Source organism: Diabrotica virgifera, chromosome 7 (genome assembly GCF_917563875.1).
Source record: "Diabrotica virgifera virgifera chromosome 7, PGI_DIABVI_V3a".
NCBI classification, from domain to species: domain Eukaryota; kingdom Metazoa; phylum Arthropoda; class Insecta; order Coleoptera; family Chrysomelidae; genus Diabrotica; species Diabrotica virgifera.
In genome coordinates, this window is record NC_065449.1 from 54882913 (window position 1) to 54910467 (window position 27555).

The 27555-nt window shown below is 32.1% G+C and overlaps 1 protein-coding gene across 4 annotated transcripts in view; it reads right to left on the reverse strand.

Annotated features, from left to right (window-relative positions):
* The window catches only part of LOC114334607 (protein CREBRF homolog), a 103854-nt gene extending 80347 nt beyond the window's left edge, over positions 1-23507 (reverse strand). For 2 of the 4 annotated variants that reach the window (XM_028284711.2, XM_028284686.2), the window contains exon 1: positions 22946-23506. The gene's annotated coding sequence lies outside the window, so the exon portion shown is untranslated. Of the gene's footprint in view, positions 1-22945 lie in introns of all 4 variants that reach the window. The other 2 variants (XM_028284702.2, XM_028284694.2) reach the window with 2 other exon arrangements.
* Between the last annotated feature and the right edge of the window lie 4048 nt (positions 23508-27555).

Consider the following 27555-nt stretch of genomic DNA (forward strand, 5'->3'; position numbering starts at 1 on the left):
ATTACAAATTTTGTAAGCTAAATTAAATTTTGAAGATAAAAGTTTATTAAGCTTTTCTGGTTAATAAAGGAAAACATATTTCATTGTTTTTTTTGTAAGTTGTAATTTACTTTCACAACATTATTTTTATCACCTAACCAATTTTTTTGTTAATAAAGTTTTATTTAGTACTATTACCTTATTTTATTTTTATTAAGGCGTGTCAACTATGGTTGGGTCATGTTGACCCAAACAGCACATTTATGTAATTGACTCGAACTGGACAGCAGGGTTGAAATAGGGCGTCTTAGGTGGGTATGACATGTAATGCGAATGGAGCAAAATGTTCCAGTAAGAAAAATACTCTTTGATAGGATACACTGGACATAGAAGAAGATTAAGGTAAAAAAAAGGAATAATTGATATCATCAGGTAAGATATGACAAACACGGCAGTACGTTTATAGAGGAAGAATCCTAGTCTTTGCTCCTAAATATAATAAATAAATCCTTTGGTCTTGATTCGTTTTCTAATTTTTTTCCTTTTGCTCGTGGCAAGTGCGTGTAATTGTCCCGATTTTGTTCGTTAATTGAAATATAATAAATATAAATCAAAGAAAAACATACAATTAACTCAACAATAGTTTTTCATTAACAACTTCCTAAATTTTTAACGTTTAAAATATTTGTTGTGCATAAATATAATTAATTGAAACAGTTATTTTCATTTATTATCAATTTAAAATAATGAAGCGTGTCGATTTTTCCGAATTTTCTCGCTCTTCCATAAAGATAAAGATTAATCAGTTATTATTGTTTTCTCAAGTTATCCCAGATTACTCAAAAATGAAGGTTCTAGGTAAATTATAAGTGTATAGATTTAGGCCAGTAATGCCTGGTTTCTAGGTACATTCTTCTTCTTTACGTGCCATCTCCGCGACGAAGGTTGGCAATCATCATTGCTATTCTCACTTTTGACACTACAGCCCGAGAGTTCAGTTGAGCTGCATCCAAACCATTCTCTGAGATTTCTCAGCCAGTACATTTTTCTCCTACCTATGCTGCGCCTTCCTTGAATCTTTCCCTGCATAATTTAATTTTAGGAGTTCATATCTGTCACCACGTGTTATATGACCCAAGTATTGAAGTTTTCTTATTCTGATGGAATCCAGTATATCCCTGCTGTTCTGTATTCTCCTTAGTACTTCCTCATTGGTTATTCTGTCTGTCCAGGAGATTCTCAGCATTCTTCGATAGGTCCACATGTCAAATACTTCCAATCTATTGAGGCATTGTTTACTGAGGGTCCATGTCTCCCCACCATACAAAAGAACAGAAAATACATAACATTTTAGTACTCGCTTCCTAAGATTTAGGCTGAGGTATCTACTAAATAATATTTGTTTCATATTAGTGAATGCACTTCTAGCCTTTTCTATTCTAATTCGGATTTCTTTGGTATAATCGTTTATTTCACTAATGTTTGTCCCTAAATAGTTATAATTCGGAACTCGTTCTATCGTTTTATTATTTACGTGTAGATTGATGTTTCTAATATTTTTCTTTGATATAACCATGAATTTCGTTTTCTTTATGTTTAGTGGCAGACCAAATTCTTTACTCGTTGCAACAACCTTATCTAAAATTCTATGTAGATCTGTAATAGTTTCTGCTATTAGTATTGTGTCATCGGCGTATCTAATTTCACATATGGGTAGGCCATTTATTTTTATGCCTGCTACTTCATCTTCTAATGCTTTTTTGAATATTTCTTCTGAGTAAGCATTAAACAGTGATGGCGACAAGACACAGCCCTGTCTAATGCCTCTTTTGATTTTTATTTTATTGGTGTTTAAATTATTTATTCTTGTGACAGTTTCTTGTTCATTATACAGATTATTTATTATTCTTATATCCCGTGTGTCGATGTTCTTTGTTCTCAGTAGTTTTATTAACGGATTATGTTTCACCGTATCGAATGTCCTGGTTTACATCTAAACATCTCTGTATTAACACATTTACTGCAAATAATGCTTATCTGGTTCCTTGAGAATTTCTAAATCCGAACTGAGTTTGTCCAATGTCTTGTTCTAACTTTTTGTATATTCTACGATGAATAATTATTAATCTTTAGAAATACTTTGAGTATATGGCACATTAGACTGATGGTACGGTGTTCGCAACATTGCCTGGCGTTTCTCTTTTTCGGTATAGTCACGAATGTCGATAGAAGCCATTCTTTAGGTAATATACCTGTTCTGTATATGATATTAAATAATTCGACAATTACATGTATATTGCAGTCGGCTATAAGTTGCAATATTTCTGTCGGTATTTCGTCCGGTCCTACAGCTTTCCCAGTTTTCAGTTCTTTAATGGTATGTTTTACTTCACTTTCTGTTATTTCTGGTCCAGTCTCTTCAACGAAATATTCGTTATCTATTGTGTCTCGGTTGTCGTTAAACAGCTGTTCTATATAGTTTGTCCATACCATCAATTTGTTTTCTGTATCCATTACTATATCTCCCTTTTCATCGACTAGTATATTTTGTTTGTATTCTGGTTTTCTAGTTAATTCTTTTATTTTCCTGTGTACATTAAAGCTGTCATGTTTATGTTGTAGCGTTTCTAGTTCATCACATTTTTCTTTTAACCAATTTTCTTTTGCTATGCGAATTTGTTGCTAGGTACATTACATTATAAGTGTATAAATTTAGGCTAGTAATGCCTGGTTGCCCCAACAGATTTTTAGTCCCGAGAAATAAGGTTTTTGTCGGGACACTTGAGCAGCCAGGTTGCAAATGGGTTTTTTGGGTACTATATACCTAATACATTATACATACAAAAATGCCCGTCACAGTTGGGACGAGAATTTTAGTTATTAACAAATAAGGGTCAAAAGTGGCAATTTTTTCGTTTAAATCGCTACAGGTAAGAATAGAATAATTAAATATCTTATTTATAGTATCCTTCTCTTAATAGATGCGCCAATGTTTAAAATGGCAGTTTTTTAATTTTGGTCCGATCATTTGTTGCTTCGAAAATTGCAAAATTAAACTAAAATTTCGAAAATAAAAAAATTGCTATAACTTTCGCGATAGTGACCTTACGACTTTTCTATTTCACAAAAGTTGAGTCAAAGGGTCCATATATTGCACTAAAAATTTTAAGACGATTCGTCAATGAGTTTAAATTTTATTCGTTTATCCCAAAGAGCTATTTTTTGTAATGTTATTGTTCAGAAAATAATAATTAAATAGAAATTCTGTGAAAACCATATGAAAGAACAATAGCCTTTTTTTGACATTATTGAAGAAAATCATTAAAAAGTAGTTTTTGTCACTACGAAAACATTTTACTAAAGTGGAGTCATTGTTGGCTTGTAAACAATGTGAATAGCTTTGTTAGTATTGACTGTAGAGTAAATTTACCTTGGAATTTCAAAAGCTGGTATTTTTGCACAAATTTTCTAAAAAAAACCTTTTCGCCTAGGTTAATTACGGTCAAAGTTGGCCACTTTTATTATTTAATTTACAGTTACTTCAATATACATAAAATTCTCCTGTAACAGTGTTAGTTACCATACCACTCCGAAACGGCTTGGCCAATTTTTATGAAATTTTACAATTATATCCTATGGGACTGAGAATAGTTTTTAATCTATTTCTCATACCCATAAGTTATACGGGAGGTTGCCCCCTGACATTTTTTTTTTATTTTTTTGGACAAAATTGTCTATCTTAATTTTATATGATGTAGGATCAAAAAATACATACAACCCTTAATTTACACTTTTTCATCACCAACCCCTATTTGTTAATAGCCATCTATATATTTACATCTATAAAATTCTCCTGTCACAGTGTTAGTAGTCATACTCCTCCGAGACCGCTTGACCGATTTTTATGAAATTATATATGTATATTCGGTATTTCTTAGAATCGGCCGTAATTTATTTTTCATATCCCTGAGTGATAAGGGGGACTCCCCCTAACATTTTGAAATGTTAGGTGGAGATTTACGTACATAACGTACTCTGCAATACTACGAGTACATAGAATTTAAAAAAATTATGATCAAAATCCATCAACAAGCTCTGGAGATATTAATCGCAACATATGTTTGAAGAATCAGTTTCATTTTTTGAGTGCACGGATTTTAATAATTCATTTCCACCGACCACAAATCGATTTCGTTAGAACGTTATTTTTAAAGCTTTATTAACAACTCTGTTGAAGTTTAAAGTTTACTAAAACTTTTACACATCAACTATATACCTCCAACTTCGAAATGGTGCTAGTTGGCTGGCTTAATTGTTATAAACAAAGTAGCTGTCAATTAAATAAAAAAAGTGGCTAACTTTGACTGTAATTAACCAAGATAAAAAATGGTTTTCTTGAAAATTCGTATAAAAATACCAGCTTTTCAAATCCCAAAGTAGTTTAAATCTGCAGTCAATATTAATAAAGTTATTCAAATTGTTTATGAACTAAAAATGACCCTACTTTATTAAAATGTTTTCGGAATGATAAAAATGACTTTTTAATGATTTTCTTAAAACATTTTGAAAGTATGACTTTTCTTCTTTCATGTAGTTTTCACAGAATTGTTGTCATTACTATTTTCTGAAGAATAATATGGCAAAAAAAAGCTCACTGGGATAAACAAATTGAATAAAATTTAAACTAATTAACGAATCGTCTTAAAATTTTGTGTGTACTATATGGACTGGTTGTCTCAACTTTTTGTGTAATATGAAAGTCTTAAAGTCATTTTCGCAAAAGTTATAGCAATTTTTTTATTTTCGAAATTTTAGTCTTACTTTGCAATTTCCTAAGCAACAAATGATCGAACCGAAATTCAAAAACTGCTATTATAAACCTTGGCTGATCTACTAAAAGAATAACAGTATAAATAATATATTTAATTACCGTATTTTTACCTGTGGCGGCTTAAACGAAAAAACTGCCATTTTTGACACTTACTTGTTAATAACTAAATTTCTCGTCCAAGCTATGACGGGCATTTTTGTATTTATAATGTATTAGGTATATTTTTGCCTTATTTCCCTGGTGTATTTAAACGTGGGGCGTGCCTTAAGCTTAGCTTGCGAAACAAACGCTTTGCACCATTGACTCTTCGATCAATTTTCAGCTTGCCACAATGATGTGCAAATCAAAGAAATCCTGTAAAAATCGAAGATTATGGTGCAACGTAAGTGAGATATAAAGCGGCCCTATTTAAAAGCTGAGCTGGGCTAAGCTGGAGCTTTAGATTTGTTGGTGCAACCAGGCATGAATTATTACCGGTCTTGACTATAACTTTTCTCGTCACGACGGATTTACTTGAAAATTTGGATTTAGGTTTTTCTTACTCTCTACTTTTGGAGTTGGGCCCAGGGCTGCTTTTACTTTGAGGGTGAAAGCCACCCCTTCGCGGGGGTGAAAAAATATACGTTCAAAATAAGTCCTGAAATGGATAAACTGACTAATTCTAAGCAACTTTTGTTCTATAGAGTTTTTTTAGTGAACAGTATTACCTACGTATTACAGTCAGCAATATGGACTCAAAAAAAAATAACAACATAACAGAAAGCGGGCATGTCCATGGGCCATTCCATTTCAAATCACTCAATTTTGGAGCAAAAAAAATTTTGGACCTCCGATTTGTCTGAAAATTGGTATATAGCTTCTGCGGGACGTAAAAATAAGATATTTAAGGTCAAAAAATTTTCTTCTTCTTTTTTTCTCAAAATGTTATTTTATGCGATTTTACAGTGATTTGGTGTTTATTTATACAAATTTGCATTTACTATCGTAAAGTATCAATGGAAAACATAATATTTTAATAGAAGGGACTCAAAAATGTCATTATATGGCATTATAACAAGTTACTTTGATTCAAAACAAGCTTTTGATCAAATTTTATAGTGTAGAAAACGTTAAAATACCGTTTTTTACATTTTTCTCCATTCCCAAAATACTTACATCATAATCGATTTGGCTGAAAATTTGCCCACAGATAGACAAAACATAGGACTTTAAGTGGTGAAAAGGATTTGAATTATATTACAATACCAAAAAAGTTACATGCAATATTATAGTCAAAAATATAGGCGTCTACTGTAAGTACAATTAACTCGAAAATATCGACCTCACGACAAAAATTGTTAAAAAGAAATTATAATAATTGTAAATACGATTTATTTGGAACAATTTCAGTTCCTACCATTTTTGTCGAAAATTTAAAAATGGCGGAGATATTGAGCAAAACAGGTTCTCCTTTAAAATCAAGATGGCTGCTAACGTAACGGAGGAATTCATTCGTGATTTTAAATTTAGGCTACTATTGACTCCCCTAAAGATCAGAAAAATAAAATTTTGGGCAGCTCGGCATTCAAGGTCAAATGCTATCCCGACTGGACTAATATATACTTTTGAGTCTGATATTACTGCATGTAACTTTTTTGGTATTGTAATATAATTCAAATCCTTCTCACCACTTAAAGTCCTATCTTTTGGCTATCTGTGGGCAAATTTTCAGCCAAATCGATGATAATGTATTTTGGGAATGGAGGAAAATGCAAAAAACGGTATTTAACGTTTTTTACACTATAAAATTTGATCAAAAACTTGTTTTGATTCAAAATAACTTGTTATAATGCCATATAATGACATTTTTGAGTCCTTTCTATTAAAATATTATGTTTTTCATCGATACTTTACGACAGAAAATGCAAATTTATTTAAATAAACACCAAATCACTGTAAAATCGCATAAAATAACATTTTGAGAAAAAAAGAAGAAGATTTTTTGACCTTAAATATCTTATTTTTACGTCCCGCAGAAGCTATATACCAATTTTCAGAAAAATCGGAGATCCAAAATTTTTTGCCTGAGTGATTTGACATGGAATGTACCCCATATATAGGCATTTTTGACATTTTAATAGAAATCCATTATAAGTACAGATATGCTAGGAAATGCACATAGATACTTTACTTATATATTATTTAAATGATTTGTAACTTTCATTGGTTCAAAGTGCTTATGTTTGAAAAAATTTGGTTTTAAAGCAATTTTTTTTACTTTAATTTTGAAAAAAATGCCTTTTTTCAAAATAACTTAACCCTTAAGTACTAACACACCGTCTCTCAGACGGCATCGCTTGTCGAAAGTGGGATATTTCTCTTCGTAGAAAATTTTTAAGGTCACCCGTTTATGACTTTTCAGGTTGGGTTGTTCTTTAGTAGTCGGTATTGAATTCGGCGATTTGCGGCAGGTTGTTATTCGAAAGATATTTAGGCTCAAAGTGTGATTTCGGTCTAATAGGCGGGGTGTTAGTGTTTGTGCCCAGTTCCTCATTATACATAATGTGCCCCAGTTCGTCAAAAAACATCAAATAAGGGAATAAAGACCCTGAGGAAACTCTTTAGAAATGGTTTGATGAGGTAGAAGACGACATAAGCGAAGTGGAGTCAATTTGTGATGAAAATGTTGCCACTGACTACCATTGCTACACTGTACTAAATATAGTACCTGTCAGTTTTTTTTTTGTTTAAACATTTTTTAAAAACCTTTTTATTTTCATTTTTCTTACTCTTTGTTTAACTCGATTATAAATTTTTATTAAGATTCTTTAATTTGTTTAATTTTTATCACACTTTTTTTTCAGGAGTAAAAAGGTACACAAACAATCCTTCCATTCTTGTTATAATGTTTTTTATTTTAACAAATACAGAAAAACTAGATTAGTTACTGTGTTTTTTAGATAATCAATACTTTCAGTAAGTCATCGAGATACTTTTTTGCATTAAAATATTTAACAAAAACAAAAATTACCACTAAAATGTTAAACCCGTCTGTCAGGCGGTTAGTTAGTGTTTACGTCATTGATTTAAGATGTTAGTACTTAAGGGTTAAAAAGTATTATAGTAGGATAGGAAAGTATGCTAAATTTGCAGTTACTTGAGCGCTATGGGGACCTATTGGGTTGTGAAAAGTGGGTCCTAAAACCAAAAAAAGTTAAGTAAAATTTTCCATTTTAGTGGGGACTTTCCATTTTTTAATATAATTTTTCATTTCCAACAATCGTTTTTTTTTTCGATTATTGCGCCATCTGTCCATAATTGGAAAAAATGTCTCGAATAAAAGTGACTTATTTTTGCGTAAGGAATCCAAATCTGCAAGAAAAAATGGTAGCTCCTATTTAAGATTTTAAAGTAACACCAAACAAGACCAAGGGGTCCTGTTTAATGTCATTCGATAGATTTTTCAAAAATATTGAATACATGTATGTTGCAGTTTTTCGATCTGATGTTCATTTCGCGAAATATCGCGAGGTTCCTATTTAAAATTTTTAATTTACCCCCACCCCTCTCCGTGGGTGGTCGTGTTTGGTATCATTCGATAGATTTTTGAAAATATTGAACAACTATTTTTTAGTTTTTCGATCTGACGTTTATTTCTTGAAATATTCGTTTTTTTCTTGTGAAACTTTGTGACCCACCCATTTCATTACGCCCCGCTCAAACCGTCAGATTTTTGAAATATACACTCTTTTGCATGTACTTAACTAACCTTAATCTGACGATTTCGAGTTTTTCTAAGGATAGATTTTTTTCGTTCCCCCCTTAACGAACTCCCCTGTACTCAGATCCAATATATGTTAGGGGTACAATTACAGGGTACAAGGTTTCTCTCCATGTGATAATCTGACGCGCTCGAGTAACTGCAAAAATCCCCGCTTGGGCTCCCCTACTATTAGTGATACGAAAAATGTCGAAGAGTAAAAAAATGTAGGTTCTGCCTTTCTGAATATTTTGGATTTTTTTTGTTTTTTTTTTTTCTTTTTGTAAGACAAAATTTGGTTAAATTGTGGCCGTTCAAAATTTGACTGAGCACTTTGAAAATGAGCAAGAGTTGGGCAAGCGTGGAAGGTAATAAAGTCTCTCCAGAGGGAAGGAAAGGAAAAATCTAACATAAAGTTAATAGATCTTAAACAGTGGAAACACCATTATGAGATTTTACTGACAGAAGATAGATGTAAATTCCAAGAGATCGAAATGGAAGAACTAGCCGAACATACACAAATAGTTGAAATAACAACCGGAGAGTTAAGCGAAGCCCTCAAAAGATCTAAAAACGGTAAAGCAGCAGGACCTGGAGACATCCCAATTGAGTTGGTAAAGTACGGACCAAACATATTACATGAGATGTTGGTTGAACTATTTAATAAATGCTTAAAAGGACAAAATATCCCTGATGATTGGAATGTTGGATACATCAGCTCAGTATTCAAGAAAGGGGATAAACGCATATGCTCTAATTATAGAGGAATAACTGTTACCAGCTCAGTAGGGAGGTTGTACGGTCGAATAATAAAGAAAAGAATAGAATCAGAATACGAAGACATGGAAGAACAAAGTGGATTTCGTGCAGGAAGATCGTGCACTGATAATATATTCGTTCTACAGCAGGTAATAGAAAAACGGAAGGCAAGGAATCTATCTACCCACCTATTGTTTGTAGATTTGGAGAAGGCATACGATACGGTACCTTTGAAAAAACTGTTTCAAACATTGACGAAGGTAGGTCTCAGTAGAGAGTATGTGAATGCTATCGCAAATATATACAAAAATGCAAGAAGTGTCGTTAAAGAAGGAAACTTTATATCTGAATCATTCCCTATATCAAAGGGGCTTAAACAAGGATGTTGTCTGTCTCCGACTTTATTTAAAATATATATTCAATCATCGCTAGAGCAGTGGAGGAAACAAGTATCCGGAATGGGAATAGACATAGGCAGTGGTAAATGTCTAACAACTTTGTTTTTTGCAGATGATCAGGTAGTCGTAGCGAATGATGAGGAAGACATGGACTACATGTTTAGAAAACTAAAGAAAGAATATGAAAAATGGGGCCTCAATATGAATATGTCAAAGACAGAGTATCTTAAAATAGGGGATGATGAAGAAGATCCAGAGTTAGAAATTAAAACCACGAAAAGATGTAATGAATATAAATATCTCGGATCTATAATATCTAAAGAAGGCACTACCAAAAGAGACATCGAAAAGAGAACGCAGCAGGGCAAAAAAGCGGTAAACATTCTGAGCTCTCTACTGTGGTCTAAAGATATAAGGCAAGAAACGAAATTGACAATCTATCGTACCTTGGTAGAGCCTATTATGACTTATGGGGCAGAAGTTTGGCAGATGACAAAAAAAAGATAGGAAAAGAATAGAAGTAGTAGAAATGGATTATCTAAGGAGAGCGTGTGGTATATCTAAAAAAGATCACATCAGGAATGAAGATATTAGAAGGAAGACACATACTGTATATTCCAGTGTAGATAAAATTGAAACTAGACAACTAGTGTGGTATGGTCACGTGAAACGAATGAATGAAGATAGATGGCCAAAGAAAGCTTTAAATTACATACCACACCAAAGAAGAAGAAGGGGAAGACCTTCAGTTGCCTGGGAAGAAAATGTACGGCACATCATGAAAGATAGAGCCATCAAAGAAGACGAATGGATGGACAGAAAACGATGGCGGTCGAAATGCGAGAAGCGGCAGATGCTGTAGGAACCTCGCTGATAGATAGATAGATAGACTTTGAATCGGTGAAGCTTACATATTACAGATCATAAAAACAATACATAAGTAAAGTAAATTCTAAAGCGGTAACGATTAATTTCGTTTGGGATGCAAATTAGAGAGTGCTTTTCACGATTTTTTCAGCAAAAAATACGATATTAACTTTATTTTCAACGTAATTTGCTTAGTTTCGATGCTAGAAACTTTTATAACAAAACAAAAATAAAGCTTTTTTAAAACACTAAAAAACTTTTGATGAGTTTTCCCCGAAAAGTGCTTAATTTTTTATTTATTTCACGTTACAGTATTCAATTTGTAATTTGACGAACAAGAACTTTCCTTTTCAACAAGAACTTACCTTTTACATACTTCTTTCGTTTTTTATAAGCTTTGTTGCTAGGAGTATTCATTTAGATAAAATAGATACTTACTTTTTGAGTTATTTGCGCAAAACCATCTAAAAACGTGTTTTTTTTTTTGTTAAAAAATGAACATTTTCACTCAGAAATAACTCGAAAAGTATTGACTTAGTCAGGCCCGTGCGCAGAATTCGTTTATGGGGGGGGTTTTGACATATGTGTATCATGTTAGGTTATGAAGTTAATAAAAAATAATAAGAAACTTTTCTTGTAAATGAAGACATTTTATTGTGTCTTGGTCTTGACTTGATATTCAGTTATTATATAATAAATTAACTCTGCGAGGTTTAGAAAAAAACTTCTCCAAAACTCTTTGCGGATCGACCTCGACATCGCGATGTATATTGAGCGAAGCTAATCCGTTCAGCCGATCTTCAGACATTGTTGACTTGAGGTAAATCTTGAGGCGACGCGACGCAATGTTGAAAAGGAGCGTTCATTCGTTGCTGTCGTTACAGGCAGAACTGCCAAAATGCGAAGCATTTGATGTACATTTGGAAACGCATCTCCATTGCACACATCGAGTGCTTCAAGCGAATTTTTAACGTTCTTTCCGGCGATGCGTTAACGCCAAAGTTTGACTTCGTCTACCCAGATGTCACGGGAATCATCCCGCACTAAGTCACTTAGTGAAAAAACTCTATAAACAAAAGTGGCTTAGAATTAGTCAGTTTATCCATTTCCGGACTTATTTTGAATTTAAGTATTTTTTTCGCCCCCGAGAAGAGGTGGCTTTCACCCCAAGTGAAAGCAACGAAGTCCAAAATTGAAGTGGAGGGTAAGAGGAACTTACATCATGCAATTCGGTGGTGACACGGAAAATTACATGGTATCGCCGTATTTCGCGCCCATTTACTGACCTAATTGCGAAAGTTGCGATATTAAAATAGTCGGCGCGTGTAAATGAACCTCGAGACTCGAGATAGTATTCACACAACCACTACATGCAAAGTACCTTGACTTTACGGAGCTATTTCTTTCTGCACTTTGCATAATTTGTACATTTATCAATGAAATAAAATTTAATCTTTAACCCCTTGCTACACGTTTTGTTCTTGTTGAAAATAATTTATGTGATACTTGATATCGCAAAAATGTTTCAAAAAAATAATTGCTGTCTTTTTTGAAATTATTTTTACATTTTTGGCATGTTTCAGACAGGGGCGTCATTTGGGCGTCCAGGGGGGGGGGGCATTTGCCCCCTGGCCCTGAAAATGACTGAAATTTACAGAAAATACATCAATATTCATCATAACATCATATATAATGTATTGTATATATAGTGCTTGCCCCCCCCCCCCAAACAAAATTTCAAATGACGCTCCTGGTTTCAGAGTTTACATAAATTGTAATAATAAAAAAAAATCGAAAAAATTAAGTGAAATCATATTTTTAATATAAATCGTTAAAAATACATACATGGGAAAATACCTAGGTATGCTCCTTCTCAGAGGCATCTTTCAGTGCGTTACAGTTTTTCGATTACTTTCTAACGCATTAATAGCCTAATAAAATAAAAAAAAAGTAAAAATGTAAATTCGTACAGGTTAAAACAAATTTTATATCAAAGTTTAGGTGGGTACAAAAGATATTTTCAAGAAAGTATCCAAATCATACAAGGGGATCGTTGTTTAAATAATTAAGAAGGGGTCATTTTTGCAAAAATAAATACTTTTTTAACTGCTGAGGTAATTCACTTATTAATGAAGAGCTATGGGATTTTTTTCTGCAAAGATGAAGGGTAAATCTTTCACATAAGACTTACTAAATTAAATTTGACCCCCTATTTATTTCTAATAATTATACATAAAACTTTAAAAACAAATTTGCAAAAAAATATTTTTAGCGTTTTAAATAAGCACTATAAAATATCTTATTTTACAGACTAAGTTGCGCTATGTTACCAGTATTAAGCAAAAAAAATTGGTCGAAAAATATTTAATATTTTTTGAGATATTGAATTTGTTTATTAAATGTTACTATATTTTCAATTGCAAAAACGCGGTTGTTGCCAAAGAAATATTCACCTGGATTAAATCTTATTATTTTTATTTTTATGTATATTTTCGATAAGTGTATTGATAAATTCAAATTTCAATTAAACTCACCTCTAAAATGGCATTTGAAATTTATTCAAATTTGTTTATAATTTGTTTTTTTAATATCGCCGCGGGGATTAAGTAATTTGAAATGCTGTTTCGATAATTGGGTTCCTGGGAATTTTTTACTAATTAACAAAATTTTTTTGTCGTTTTTTCTTCTTCTTTTTCTTTTCTTGGAGTTATATTGCTACGGGCCCTTTTAGGGTTAAATTTTATTAAGAATGTCGAATCTCTGAGTTGTAGATTCTAGACCTAAAAATATTAAGATTCAACTAAAATCTCTTAAATAAAATGTGGCTACGTACTGAGTTACACAGTGTTTTATTTAATAATTTAAAAATTATTGTTACCAAGTACTTTAAAACTATTTGACGTATCCTTATCATACTTGGCAGAAAGTGTGGCTATTATACACCCTACTAAATTGTGATTAATAAACGTTTCTAGCTAGTGCCAGAGGCGTACGACAGCGGATAGTGAATGATTGACCCTTCCCAAATTCTACGCCACTGAGTGAATTACTATTTTAGCGAAATTTTTCGATTCTCCAATACTTTGTATGTAAATAACTTTATTGATATCGATAAAGTCATCAGTCTGAGAGATATTGGAAGTTTAAAATGAATGAACGAATGAATCAAAATAACTATGCCGTTTCATTTTTAACGTCCAATATCTCGAAAACTAATGACTTATCGTTACCAGTAAAAGTATATTATTTACATAGAAAGTATTGGAGAATCGAAAAATTTCACTAAAATAGTAATTCCCTCAGTGGCGTAGAATTTGGGAAGGGTCAACCATTAACTATCCCCTGTCGTACGCCTCTGGTAGTAGCTAGAAACTTTTATTTATTACAATTTAGTAGACTGTATAGTACCCACACTTTCTGCTAAGTATGGTAAGGATACGTCAAAGAGTTTGAAAGTACTTGGTAAAAATAATTTTTAAATTTTTAAATAAAACATCCTGTAACTCAGGAAGTAGCCACATTTTATTTAAGTGATTTTAGACCAATCTTAATATTTTTAGGTCTAGAATCTAAAACTTAGAGATTCGACATTCTTAATGAAAGTTAACCCTAAATGGGCCCCTAGTAATATAACTCCAAGAAAAAAAAAAGAAAAGGAAAAAACACAAAAAAATTTGTTAATTAGTGAAAAGTTCCCAGGAACCCAATTATCGAAAGGGCATTTCAAAATATTTAATCCCCGCGACGTTATTAAAAAAAAACAAATTATCAACAAATTTGAATAATTTTCAAATGCCATTTTAGGGGGAAGTTTAACTGAAATTTGAATTTATCAATACACTTATCGAATATATACATAAAAATAAAAATAATAAGATTTAATACAGTTGAATATTTCTTTGGCAACAACCGCGTTTTTGCAATTAAAAATAGAGTAACATTTAATAAACAAATTAAATATCTCAAAAATATTAAATATTTTTGGACCAATTTTTTTTATTAATACTGATAACATAGCGCAACTTCCTCTGTAAAATAAGATATTTTATAGTGCTTATTTAAAACGCTAAAAAAATTATTTAAATAAATAGGGGGTCAAATTTAACTTAGTAAGGCTTATGTGAAAAATTTACCCTTCAACTTTGCAGAAAACAATCCTATAGACCTTCATTAGTAATTGAATGACCTCAGCAGTTTTTTGCAAAAATGACCCCTTTTTAATTATTTAAACAATGATCCCCTTGTATGATTTGGATACTTTCTTGAAAATATCTTTTGTACCCACCTAAACTTTGGTATAAAATTTGTTTCAACCTGTACGAATTTACATTTTGATTTACATGTAGTGTAATTTTATTTTATTAGACTATAAGTTGTAAGTGACACAAAAAAAGGTATGTCCGTGATTAATGTCATTTATAACATAATTTATTCTAGTTGTTGATAGATGGCGCTATAATCGAACCAAAAATGATTTATGTATTATCTATATGACTATAATCTGTACAATTTATAAAAATATACAAATCAAAGAACCTTTTTTAAATGAAATAAACACAATTGATTTGTTTTTATACCAAATTAGGATTACGATTCTGACAACTGTCAGATTGAACTAAAATGTCATGCTATGATCACCGAACAACCCGAAGGTGCACTTCAATAAATTTCATTGTTTAGCTGTCAGACAGATTCTGTGACCTTGCGCCATTTTATCGGTCCAAGTGGTCAGATCCGGCTTTGCTTAAATAGATGTTGCAGCACCGGTGTTGATTTTTCAAATAAGTGTATCAAATAAAATTTATTTATTTTAAACTTATTTAACATATAATTTTAATTAAAAAATATATCGAGACCTAATAGCGATCTAATAAGAGCTTCTCTGTATTCTATGTATTTTATCTCTATTTCTGTAATTTTTTTGTACAAAAAATAGGAGTTCCAAGCTCTACAATCTATAAGTACGTTTTCAACAATATTTTATATACAGGGTGTCCAGAAACTCTACCGACAACCGAAGACAGGAGATTCCTCAGATAAATTTAAGACATTTTAACCTAATTCTTCTAGTCCGAAAATGCTTCCTAAGGGAGCTAGAGCTCTTTAAATATGGCGTCTTGTAATTAGTTTTTCTTAAATAACTCCAGAACGCTCTCATTTAGAAACATGAGAATTGGTACGCATATTTATCTTTCAGAGATAAATCGATTACATTTATTGTGAACTTTTAGTACCGGTCATAGGCGTCCGTTTTGTGTAGGGCAACGGTTATTTTATCGGATAACTTTTATGTCTTTAACTTTTAAGCATTTTTGACACTGGATTATTAAATTATGAGGTATCCTAGTACTAAAAGGTACTCTTCCTTTAAGTCGGTAGAACACACGGTTTTCTAAAAAAATCGATTTCAAAATTTTTCGTTTCTTGAATTTCCAAAAAAATTAAAAAAAAACAGTTAGAAAAACGAAAACGTTGTTCGGTGCTATGATGCTCTAAATTCTTAAAATCATATATTACATCATTAATGACCAGTGTTGCCAACCGAATTTCTCTAGATTATCCCATGATCGCTCGAAAAAGATCTGATTTGTGACAAAAAGATACGCCAGTGGCGGATCCGGAAATTTTTGGGGGCGGGGGGTCATGGATCTTGAGGGTGATTTAATTAGATACTTATCTCTCTGATGCAAGGTATTCTTATCACCCCTAGGGTTTTCAATTATTTTTGGATGGGATTAATTTTTTTTTGTTTGGCAGCTCTAGGTTTTTCTTTTTTTAGGATTATTGAATTGATATTTATTTTCGTTTTTGAAGGGGGGGTCGTGATCCCGTGAACCCCCCTCTCTGGATCCGAACTGAGATATGCTAGGTCAAAAATTATTCTGTAATTAAAATCAATGTTGCCAATGTTATTCTTTTATCTGACTACTTATAATTTTTATTCTACTGGATTTTCTGTTGCACCGTTTAATTTTAAAAATTTTTGTTTATACACTCATCGGCACAAAATTCCGCCACCCAAAATTTTTGATTAAATTTGACAATCTATAACTTTGTTATTTGTACTCCGATTTTCAAGATTCTTGCATCAGTTTGTAGGTATATGTATTGACGTCATTTGTTATTATTCCGGTACCAAAAAATTTTTGCTTGGATGGCATTATACGGGGGTGAATCGAAGCGTTTTATTTTCTCCTAACTTTAAAACATTCTGTGGAAAAATTGGAGGGCTGATTTTATTTCGTAATCCTTTTGTATTATCCGGGAGGTATCACTAAGGTTTTGTTTTTTGAATTATCCGATTATCCCTTTTCTTGTAAGAGCTGTCAATAAAAACACTGCTTTAATATTTTTTAATTAAAAATATCAAACGCACTAAAATTAACAAAACGAAATTAACAACAAAACAAAACAATTCAATAGCGGGTATGTCCAGCTCTTGCAGCAACAACTGCTCGCAATCTGTTTGGCATCGAATAAAGATGTGTTTCCTTACCTGGGGAATAGCCCGATATTCCTCTAGCACGGCCATAACTGTACCAAATGTTCTGGAGGTCTAGGATGACGGCAAATAGTTTTTTTAATTCATCCTATAAATGCTCAATAGGATTGTGATCTGGGCTGCATGCGGGCCATTCTAATATTATCAATCCAACCTCTATTTTATGAGTCCGTCAGTGTTTTTATTTACAAAAAATGGTACAGCTCTTACAAGAAAAGGATAAAGAAAGGCTCCGGGATAATATGACAGGATTATGAAACAAAATCAGCTCTTCCATTTTTCCACAGAATTTTTTAAATTTAGGAGAAAATACAACGCTTCCATTCACCCCAGTATAATGCCATGTAAGCAAAATTTTTGTTTTCTTGGAATAATACCAAACGATGTCAATACACATGTACCTACAAACTGGTGCAAGAATCTTAAAGGAGCAGAAATAATCAAGTTATAAATTGTCAAACACAATCAAAAATTTTGGGTGGCGAAATTTTGTGCCGGTGGGTGTAGATTGAAATCTCGTATCCTAGCTGATTAATTCATGTATTTACCTACTGGTTACTGCTACTAAATGCTGGTTACTGCCTGTTGTATAAACAACATTTTTTGAAGTTAATTTTAAATGGTTCCCATATTTGCTAATGTTTATTTTTAAATCTCTTAAAAATATTATTAATATAAAGTTTTTGGTACAATCTCTATCTTTTCTCTTTTGTAATATTTAAGAATTTTAGAAAGTTATATTCGCTAGGAAAGATAAAGAACACATGGTTCAGATTTCATCTAGCAATGTAAAAATATGTTTGAACTCTCTTTTGTCAAGTGGCATTTTAGAGCCTTTACGAACCAACGGAATATACAGTGATTTAGAATGCAGAACCCCTTCGGCCCTCTAAGGGTGAACAGTTAGTCTTTCAACCTCTTGGTGTAGATTTTCTCTCAGGAAGGAATGGTACGCAATGTGTGTTATCATACCCCACAAGCCAAATCTCAACTCATTATAATAAATGAACTTTGTGCAGTAATGTTGACAATAAGCACACTCTTAATCGTTTAATCGCCTATGTTGTTAAATTCGTTTATATTAAATGTTTTTCACTTAGCAGACAATTTTTAATTTCTCTCAAGTACAACCTTTATAATATGCTTCTCTTCGTTGTTTTAAATCAAAACAAAATGGATCTTTTGAACCAGCTTCCTAAAGTTCTCTTTTAATTATTATAGAAGGAAAGTACACTCAAGGCTTGGTCCTAAAAAATTAGCTGATGTCCTATAAGGGAAAAGGAACTAATTAACCGTTTCCCAAATGTTAAGCAGAGATCCAAAATAAGACCTCCCCACTGCCTCTAGTCTTAGCAGGGTAGAGCAGAGCAAAACTTGTGGGCAATGGTTCAGATTGCCATCTGCCGAACTATTCAGATCTGTTATAAACAAGCTCAAAATAGCCATGTTAATTTCCAACGTTCTGAAAAGACAGGGCACATGAAGAAGGTTCTTTTTTCAGCTATAGGGCTATTTATCTCTTCTCATTTGTTTTGGGTTCTTGTCATATAATACAGTAGACTCCCTCTATAACGAGAACAGAAATGGCAGAATAATTACCTCATTAAAAGCTGATCTGGTTATATCAGACAACAATAATATTGTGGTGCATACTTACATATGAATGTGTAGTTTTCTAAAACATTGACTTTCTATAATGAAGCCATTCCGAGCAATATAAGATGCGTAATATTGTTTGAATGGCACTTTTGAAAAAGAGGCAGTGGACATACAGGAAGAGGTTGACAAGCGGTGGAGTTTAATACATCACTGGCCTGGATAAGCAAACAGATTTTAGGCATTTCTATATATAGGCAGCTGGGGTATTTATTTATAGCAATCACCGTGCCAAAAAGAGGTAAAGAAAAATGTTCTTCGATCTGATTTTCCCTCATAACCAAATATGTCTTGTTATACAGGTGTTATAGTAATGAGCGATCCACAATTATTGGGATCAAAGCTAGCCGTGCAAAAAATTACGTATGTCTTGTTTTAATTTGAATTTATATCATTGGTTTATCAATTAATTTTGATTAACATTATAAAACATAAAAAATCAGTCAAAACCAGAACTTTAATCAAAAATAAAAAGAATTAACAAAATTATAAGTAACAATAATAAATAAAATCAAACAAGATCTCTACATAACCTTACTTTTCTTGTTAAGTTGACGTACACTGCAAAGTTGACGTAAACTGGAAAGTATATCTGAATTAAGAATAGACATGCACTGTATAGCTATCTCTGTCGTTCAGAGCCACCTATGATGACAATAATTTTGGATCACACGTTATAATAGGAAGTTCATGGGACACCTAATATACCTTGTTATGAGCGAAACCTCATAATACTTGTGTTCGTTATAGAAAGAGTATACTGTATTAATATATCTATGTCATACATATCTTTGGTATGTATAATAGGTATATAATATACTTACCTTGTATATACCAATAACATATAACAGATACTTATATTATACAACATATTATGACAAGTGCCCAAATCAAATAAGAAGTGATAAATCCTATTGAACAATATTGATATACAGTTGAGTCCTCAAGTCTTTACCCATGCGTCATTAATACCTGGCGAGATAAAATACATACTTTTTATTTAGCATCATTCTCTTCCACGCATGAAATTAATGACAAACCAGCTGCCGCCTGTTATTAAGTAAAGACACATGTTATTTTTATGAACGATTTAGACTCAGTGTATTGAAAAGAGATAGATACAAAAAAGATGATTGGGATGTCTTTACATATTTTAAGTACAATTTCTGACGTTTTGGTTTATTTACTTTTGTGGCTGTCAGTTTGTTGAATTTTTTGCTGTTATTCTGTCGAATTTTTGCATTTTGAAGTTTTTTATAGTACCTATACAAACAGTTGTTTTTACAACAAATTTTATATTGGAGTTAGAAATTGTTTGATAAGTTTATGTTATTTTACGATAAATTTTGACAATGTACAAAGCTAACCTCATTGTTGACACAGTTGAATGCTTGTGTTTAAGGTTCCGCCAAAGTGAATAAAATAACAAAAAGAAAATGTTATTGAATTTTTTTATAAATTGTTTATTTATTTATTAATCAATGATAATAAAATAATTTATTAAGCTAGTTCAAATGTAGCTGTAATTATGCACCAAAATTTTAAAGCACAACTTAAATTTGACATTCTATTTATTTGATAACGTCAAATTTTATACTATAACCAGTGATCAGAATAATATCCACTTGCCGTTGCGTTTAGTAAATTTCCGACTTATTTCGTATGCTTTAAATGATGACGCACGGGTAAAGACTCGCGGACTCAACTGTACCTATTCTATAAATACTTTTATTTCTGATTTATTATTTTTTATGATATAAGGCAAGGATATGTAGCACAAACATGTCCAATCACAAAAAATGAATATGAATATAGTCAGGGTCACTCAACACGCGATGGAAAGAGCAATGCTAGGCATATCACTTAAGGGCAGCCACAGTCCAAAAATTGAATTTTTTAAGTTTTTTTGGGTTGTGATTGAAAATTATTCTCTAAAATCTTCTCTTTCCAACGGTATATAACACATTATAGTAGAAAATATCCTTTTTAATGTCTCCGCTCAACTTACTGTGTACCAGTCAATGGGATAACCAGGATGATCATAAGGGAGAGGGGGTACAACTACTGGAGGGAGGGTCTCTGGGGGTATGGAATACTGCCCATTTAAGCTCAAAGTACATCCTAATGGGGGGTTAAAACCCCCCAAATTCACCCTGCTTATGCCACTGGTACCAGTAGTTTTCTTTGTTTTATGTTTTTGCGATTTCCCGAATACCTACTAGGTTTTTTAACTTTTGATGTCAAATATATCTGGATCCTTAGATGATAAAAGGTCCATCCAAAGGACACCGCACACATCTTATGGAAAATATAATGTCACTCAAATTCAATAAAATTTATACGAATAGATTCGTTTTAACAGGTTGACTGCCACGGTGGGCGTATACGCCCGCTACCTAATTCTCCCAATATGCCCCGGCGGGCGTATACGCCCGCTATGCTCTTGACTAATATGTGCTTGGGCACATGGGCCTTTTTTTTTATTTATATATGGGCAGTCAACCTGTTAAATTAACGGTCAAATCTTATCATTGCGCCAACTCTATATTTTCAATAATAAGAGCAGAAATTGATATAAATAAATCTGAAATCAAATGGGTACGTGCATAAGTTAGAGAGAGAAAAAATATTTTAAAACACCCAAATTGTCGGTACTCCATAAATCAGCGGATTAGTTTCACTAATCCGCTTAGACCCAGCGGGGGTATTAAGCTCTTTTGAATAGCACCCAGAGCAATAGTGATGGTAACTGACACTTTTACTGACTCAAAAAATGTGATTTCGATAAACTTTAATTGCAATTTGCGCCGTAATTATACGTAATTAAGAGTTGGCGCAATGATAAGATTTGACCGTTACTTTAAAACGAATCTATTCGTATAAGTTTTATTGAATTTGAGTGACATATTTTCCATAAGATGTGTGCGATGTCCTTTTTAAAGTAGTTGTAGATGTAGAAAATCTAGAAAATGTTTTGGGTTTTTTTGTAAGGGTATTTTAAAATAAATGTTTCTTTCACTCTAACTTTACAAAACTCTATGCAGGACTAAACAATACATTTAGTGTCAAAATAAAAAAAATTTACAGGGCTATGTGACATAATCACATTGTCGTTAAATGGGACTACGGGTGCCCTTAAGGACAGAAAAACAAACACATGGATAAGACAGAAATCCAAAGTCACTGATGTGGTACGAAAATCATTCAAATTGAAATGCGAATACGTGGACATGTAGCTAGGTGCGAGCTAAACAAATGGCACAGAAAAATTCTAACCTGGAGACCATCCTAACACAAAAGACCCAGAGGCAGACCTCCTAAGAGATGGACAGATGATCTGAAAGACTGCCAAGAAAAACTGGCTAAGTAGCATACAATAAGCAAACAATGGAAAGAAAGACTTGAAGAGGCTTATGTTCAGATGGGGACGGGAATGGTTAGACGAAGAAGAAGGATATAAGGAATATGTCCAGGATAAATTAGTCCTACATATTTGTTATATCTGATACATAGGGCAGAAACAAATATAAATATATACCAAGGTTTAGGTTACTCAATTTGTAAATCAGATAGTCTAAAGTTAAAATGGTCCTAATTAGTAGATTCTGAATTGGAACCCCATTTGAAAACAATAATACCCGTGTGCTCACATACATGTGTTGTTAAACTAATTATTAGACAATAAAGCAAATTTGCAAATCATTTCAGGGTCATTAGCATAAGGAGAGAAAGTATTTTTGATATTTTAGATGTATTGTTTGATAACAATAACAAAATTATTTAGTATATTGTTAGATCGTATAAAAACTCCATAAATATCATGAATCATTTGTTTTTAAACAAAATATGAATAATTTTATTTGGAGGTTACTAATAAAATAATATTATTTTTTATTAATTTGTACAGCTGTACGCCACTGACTAACAACATTCCATTCAATTGGCATTTCATTGTTTGTGTATTTTGTTTACTCGCTAATATTTTTGGCGAGGTTTATAATATTGCTCAATACAATGAAATTACTAGGAAAGGAGAAGTAAACATAAATAATGTAACATTTTTGTAAAAAATCAATATTATATCCTGCTCAATCATCTTCCATCTCTCTTCGCGGACATTTTGAGTACAAAATGTAAACAAAAACATCTCCACGCGCTGATGTGATATACAGCCAAATACAACCTTCGATTTTTGCAAATACAAAATGACTTACCTTTTTAATTTGACAATGAGCTAGTTTGCACAAAAATTGATTATATAAAAGTTCACAACACTGAGTGTCCTACAATTATTCGATTTTAGTCTACCATGCTGTACTGGTTTATCATGACTTGACAATATCCAATATTTTTGTTTTTCTAGTACTGTTCACAAAGTAGAAATCCAGTTATTTTGATTGTTATTTTCAAATCACTTCAACTGTCTTGGCCTGACGTAACAATAAACAATATTGCAAAATGTGTTATAAAGAATCACTATTTTTAGTTCACAACCACTCTTAACCATAAAACTTCTGATAATTCACAATTTCACCTCGAATGTTTGATAGTTAATTCGCGAATAATAAAAATTGTGGAGGCTCGTGGACTGACGTAGATACAACGTCAGATTATGAATGTCCTTCAATTTGCACAAACACTGGCACGTGACAATAACAACTCGTTCAGTAAGTGAGGGACAAAAGTTATTCAACATTCAATCAACTTCTTAGTAGGAACTGGAAATTCTCTGGTGATGTATAATTTGGTATAATAAAATGATAAACACTTGATAAAAACAGAAAAAAATCTGACCTACAATGCTGCCATCTCCTGTTTATTATTTACTTTTCATTTCAAGGTAAAATTGGTCATTGGCGTACATATTAAGTGGAAAATTTTATGAAGATAATAGACCAGGGCACATCTGAAAAAATATTACATTTGGATGTTGAGAGGTGACTAACATTTTTTTGCAGAAATTGCTTGAAAATGACTCATATAATAATATTTGAGCTATCCTCCCACTCAAAAAGGTCCGGAACATTGTTTAAATAATCAAAATGTCAAAAAATGAAGGAAAAATTCGATTTTTGCCTTGGTTTTTTGATTATAACTTAAGTGTTCATTTTCGAGAAAAGTTGCACCGACATAAAAGTTGCGTAGTTAAATTTCCTACAATATAAGATTAATTGTAAATTTTAAAAATTGTTGCAAAATAGCAATAATTTTGAATAAACCATATTAAAACAAGTATTTGCATTTTACGTTTTTCAACCATTTAGGCTACACTTAGGACCTTCATATTTCACCCAAAAAACTTTATGATATGATAAAACAATACTGTAAATTTCATTAAGATCGGTTTAATAGATTTTGCAAAATAAATTTTGCAATCAGCTTTCGCAAAAAAATTCATTTTTTTTAAATATTGCAGCACTGAAAATAAAGCAGACAGCAAGTTGATTTTTTTACATATAAAAGAATACTGTACCTTTTATTTGCAATTTGCAAAATTAAAATCGGTTAACTACCACGGCGTCAGCAATTTTTTTAAATAAACATTAATTTTTGGTGCTACGCGCAGGACAACGAATACGTTTGCTCTGATTGGGCATTCCAATGACCTTTGATAATGATTGATAAATTTTAATTTTTAGTACATTGTTTATTGCAAAATAAAATCACAAACTCTGTCCCTTGAAATAACACTTTTTTTAGCAAAACCTTTCTTTGTTCGTATATTTTAACTGTTCGTTTAACTTTTATGTTCGTTTAAAAGTGTATTATTTTTAACATTATGCAGTTGTGTAAATAATTTTTCACAAATAATAATCAAATTAGTTTGATTTTTGTGGAATTAAAATATGAACATACAACAAAATATAGAGTAAAAAATAATATATTAAATAAAGATTGGAAGAAATTTTGGTGGAAATCAAAGTGAATCGAACACCGGCGATGTCCTGCGCGTAGCACCAAAAATTAATGTTTATTTAAAAAAAATTCCTGACGCCGTGGTACTTAACCGATTTTAATTTTGCAAATTGCAAATGAAAGGTACAGTATTCTTCTATTTTTAAAAAATTTAACCTGCTATCTGCTTTATTTTCAGTACTGCAACATTTTGAAAAATATTTTTGCGAAAGCTGGATTTCAAAATTTATTTTGCAAAATCTATTGAGCCGATCTTAACTAAATTTACAGTATTGTTTTATCATATCATAAAGTTTTTCTGGGTGAAATTGGAAGGTCTTTAGTGTAGCAGAAATGGTTTAAAAATGTAAAATACGAATACTTGTTTTTTAATGTTATTTTTTTGGCAATTATTGCTATTTTGCAACAAGGGTAACAATTTTAAGAATGTTTAGCCAATCTCATATTGTAGGAAATTTAATTACGCAACTTTTATTTTTGTGCTACTTTTCTCGGAAGTGAAAACTTTTAAAGTTATAATCAAAAAACGAAGAAAAAAATCGAATTTTCCCTTCATTTTTTGGCCTTTTTGATTATTTAAACAATGTTCAGGACCTTTTTGAGTGGGAGGATAACTCAATTATTATTATATGGGTTAATTCAAAGCCATTTCTGCAAAAAATTAGAGTCACTTCTCAACGTCCATCTCAAAACAGATCCGCCCTGGACTGTAATGCTTTTAGTGGTATTGAATCAGTTTTACAAATTATAAGAAGAATAATATTGTTAAATATTGTGTTTATATCGGATTAGCCGTAGTTGATTGTAATGTCAATAACATTTTTACCTAAAAAATTATCCGTTTCGATTTCGGGAACGTCAAATTGTTTACCTAGTAGTCCTAGTACAGTCGGGATAGCATTTGACCCTCCATGATCTTCCCGAAATTTTATTATTTTAACCTTTATGAGGGCTGAGTGGTAGTGTAAATTTGAAATCGCGACTGAATTCCGCCGTTGAGTTAGCCGCCATCTTGATTTGAAAGGAGAACCGTTATTGCTCAATATCTCTGCCATTTTCAACTTTTCGACAAAAATGGTAGGAACTAAAATGTTGCAAATGCTATTTCCTATAATTTATTTTTTACAATTTTTTTTCGTGCGTTCGATAGTTTTCTAGCTAAGAAGGAAAATAGTGGAAGATCGGGGAAGCATAATGATTGAATTAAATCTCGTTTGTTATTAATTTTACAATATAATTGTACATAAACAAAAACGGAGAGATTTATGTATATTTTATACAATTGAAGACTACAGGGGAAAAACGCTGTAAGTCAATTTTCCTCGATTTTTTGATGAATACATTTTTCGATACTTGGATACACGTAGTACAATCCACAAATATCAAACAAAATAAAAGTGCAATAAGTCAAACGTTACAAATGAATAAAATAATGCTGTACAATGGAAGAGCGCTGCAAGTCAAGGTTAAACTAGGCAACAATGCTATAAGTCAGATTTAGGTGCTCAATGTGCCTGTCCGTAGGGACAATTTACAACGGAAAATCACAGTCAGTGTTCAGCATTCATACAAGTTGTTTATTTTAGTATCATTATTATCATAATCACAGTTTGTTTTTTAACGTTTAGTAAGTTTGAACTATTGTTTATTAATATTGACAGCGAGGACAGTGAAATTGAAGAGGCTTTACAGTCAAAACAAGAAAACGAAAAAGTTTTGGGCGAATACGTGATGTAGCTCTGATAGATTTGACTCTATTTTAGTGACCTTTCCTATAAGAGGTCACTCCTACATGGAGACGGATAAAGATTTTGGTATCGTTAACCAAAAAAGTACAGCAGAAACCCCAGAAGATTGGGAAGCAGTGTTACGATTGGCTCGTCAAAAACCTGCGCCTTATAAAGTAGAAGTGGTTGATAACTACTTGGTGCGTAGCTGGGACACTTTTCTTGCACCTATGTATGCTACAAAAGCACCTTTTAAAACTACACCAATAAGAAAATTAAGCATTTCAAAGCAACATCCCAGACTAATTTATTTCAGAGACACCTACAATGGAACAATGGTTTCTGCTGTCATTAAAAAAAAAGTCACTGGTAGGGAACCACCGTATACTGGAAAAGAATTCGTTTTTCCTTCTCGATCCTATACTGAGTCACTGCCCATTCCAATTCCAAAATACAAAGATCTCCAAGTTTTAAAAAAATTTTGTTCAGAAAAAGGAAATTTCCCATTAAAAATAGTTGATTATAAAAATGCCACAAGGAAATAGCTTCAGAACAACATTCAGAAAAAGGAAGAATGTATTTTGATCAGCTAAAAAAACATGACTTATTTTTTATCTTAAGAATTTTACAATGTTATTGATTCACTTAACAGATAATATTAATGTTTTTAGGTTTAGTTATGTTAAACAAGTCTAGTTCTGTTTATTTTTTTCTTTCGTTGAATTAAAATTATATTTTGCCAATTACAGCGTTTTTGCCTTTTTCCTCCAGACCTTTGGTTGTTTTTTTTAATTCCTCTTGTTACCTACTGTACATCACAATGCGTAGCCAGGTTTTAGTTTCGGAGGGGGTTCAAGATGTTAATATTTTCAACTTTTCGGGGGGGGGGGGTTTGAACCCCCAAAACCCCCCCTGGCTACGCCCGTGCTGTACATGACAATTTCAGTGTTATAATATCATAGTCTGTATATATGAGTTATCAAATACTCAATGCAACAGTGTTTTAGCATGTTTATTTATGAATTATGAAGTTTTGAATCTAAAAATCGCGTTTTCCAAAAATTTAAAAAATTGACTTACAGCGTTTTTCCCCTGTAGTCTCCAATTTTGATCTCTTTTATTTTTTTTGCTGAAAATATTTAAGGTCTTACGTTCGCTTTTGTTTATGGCTTGCTGCTGAT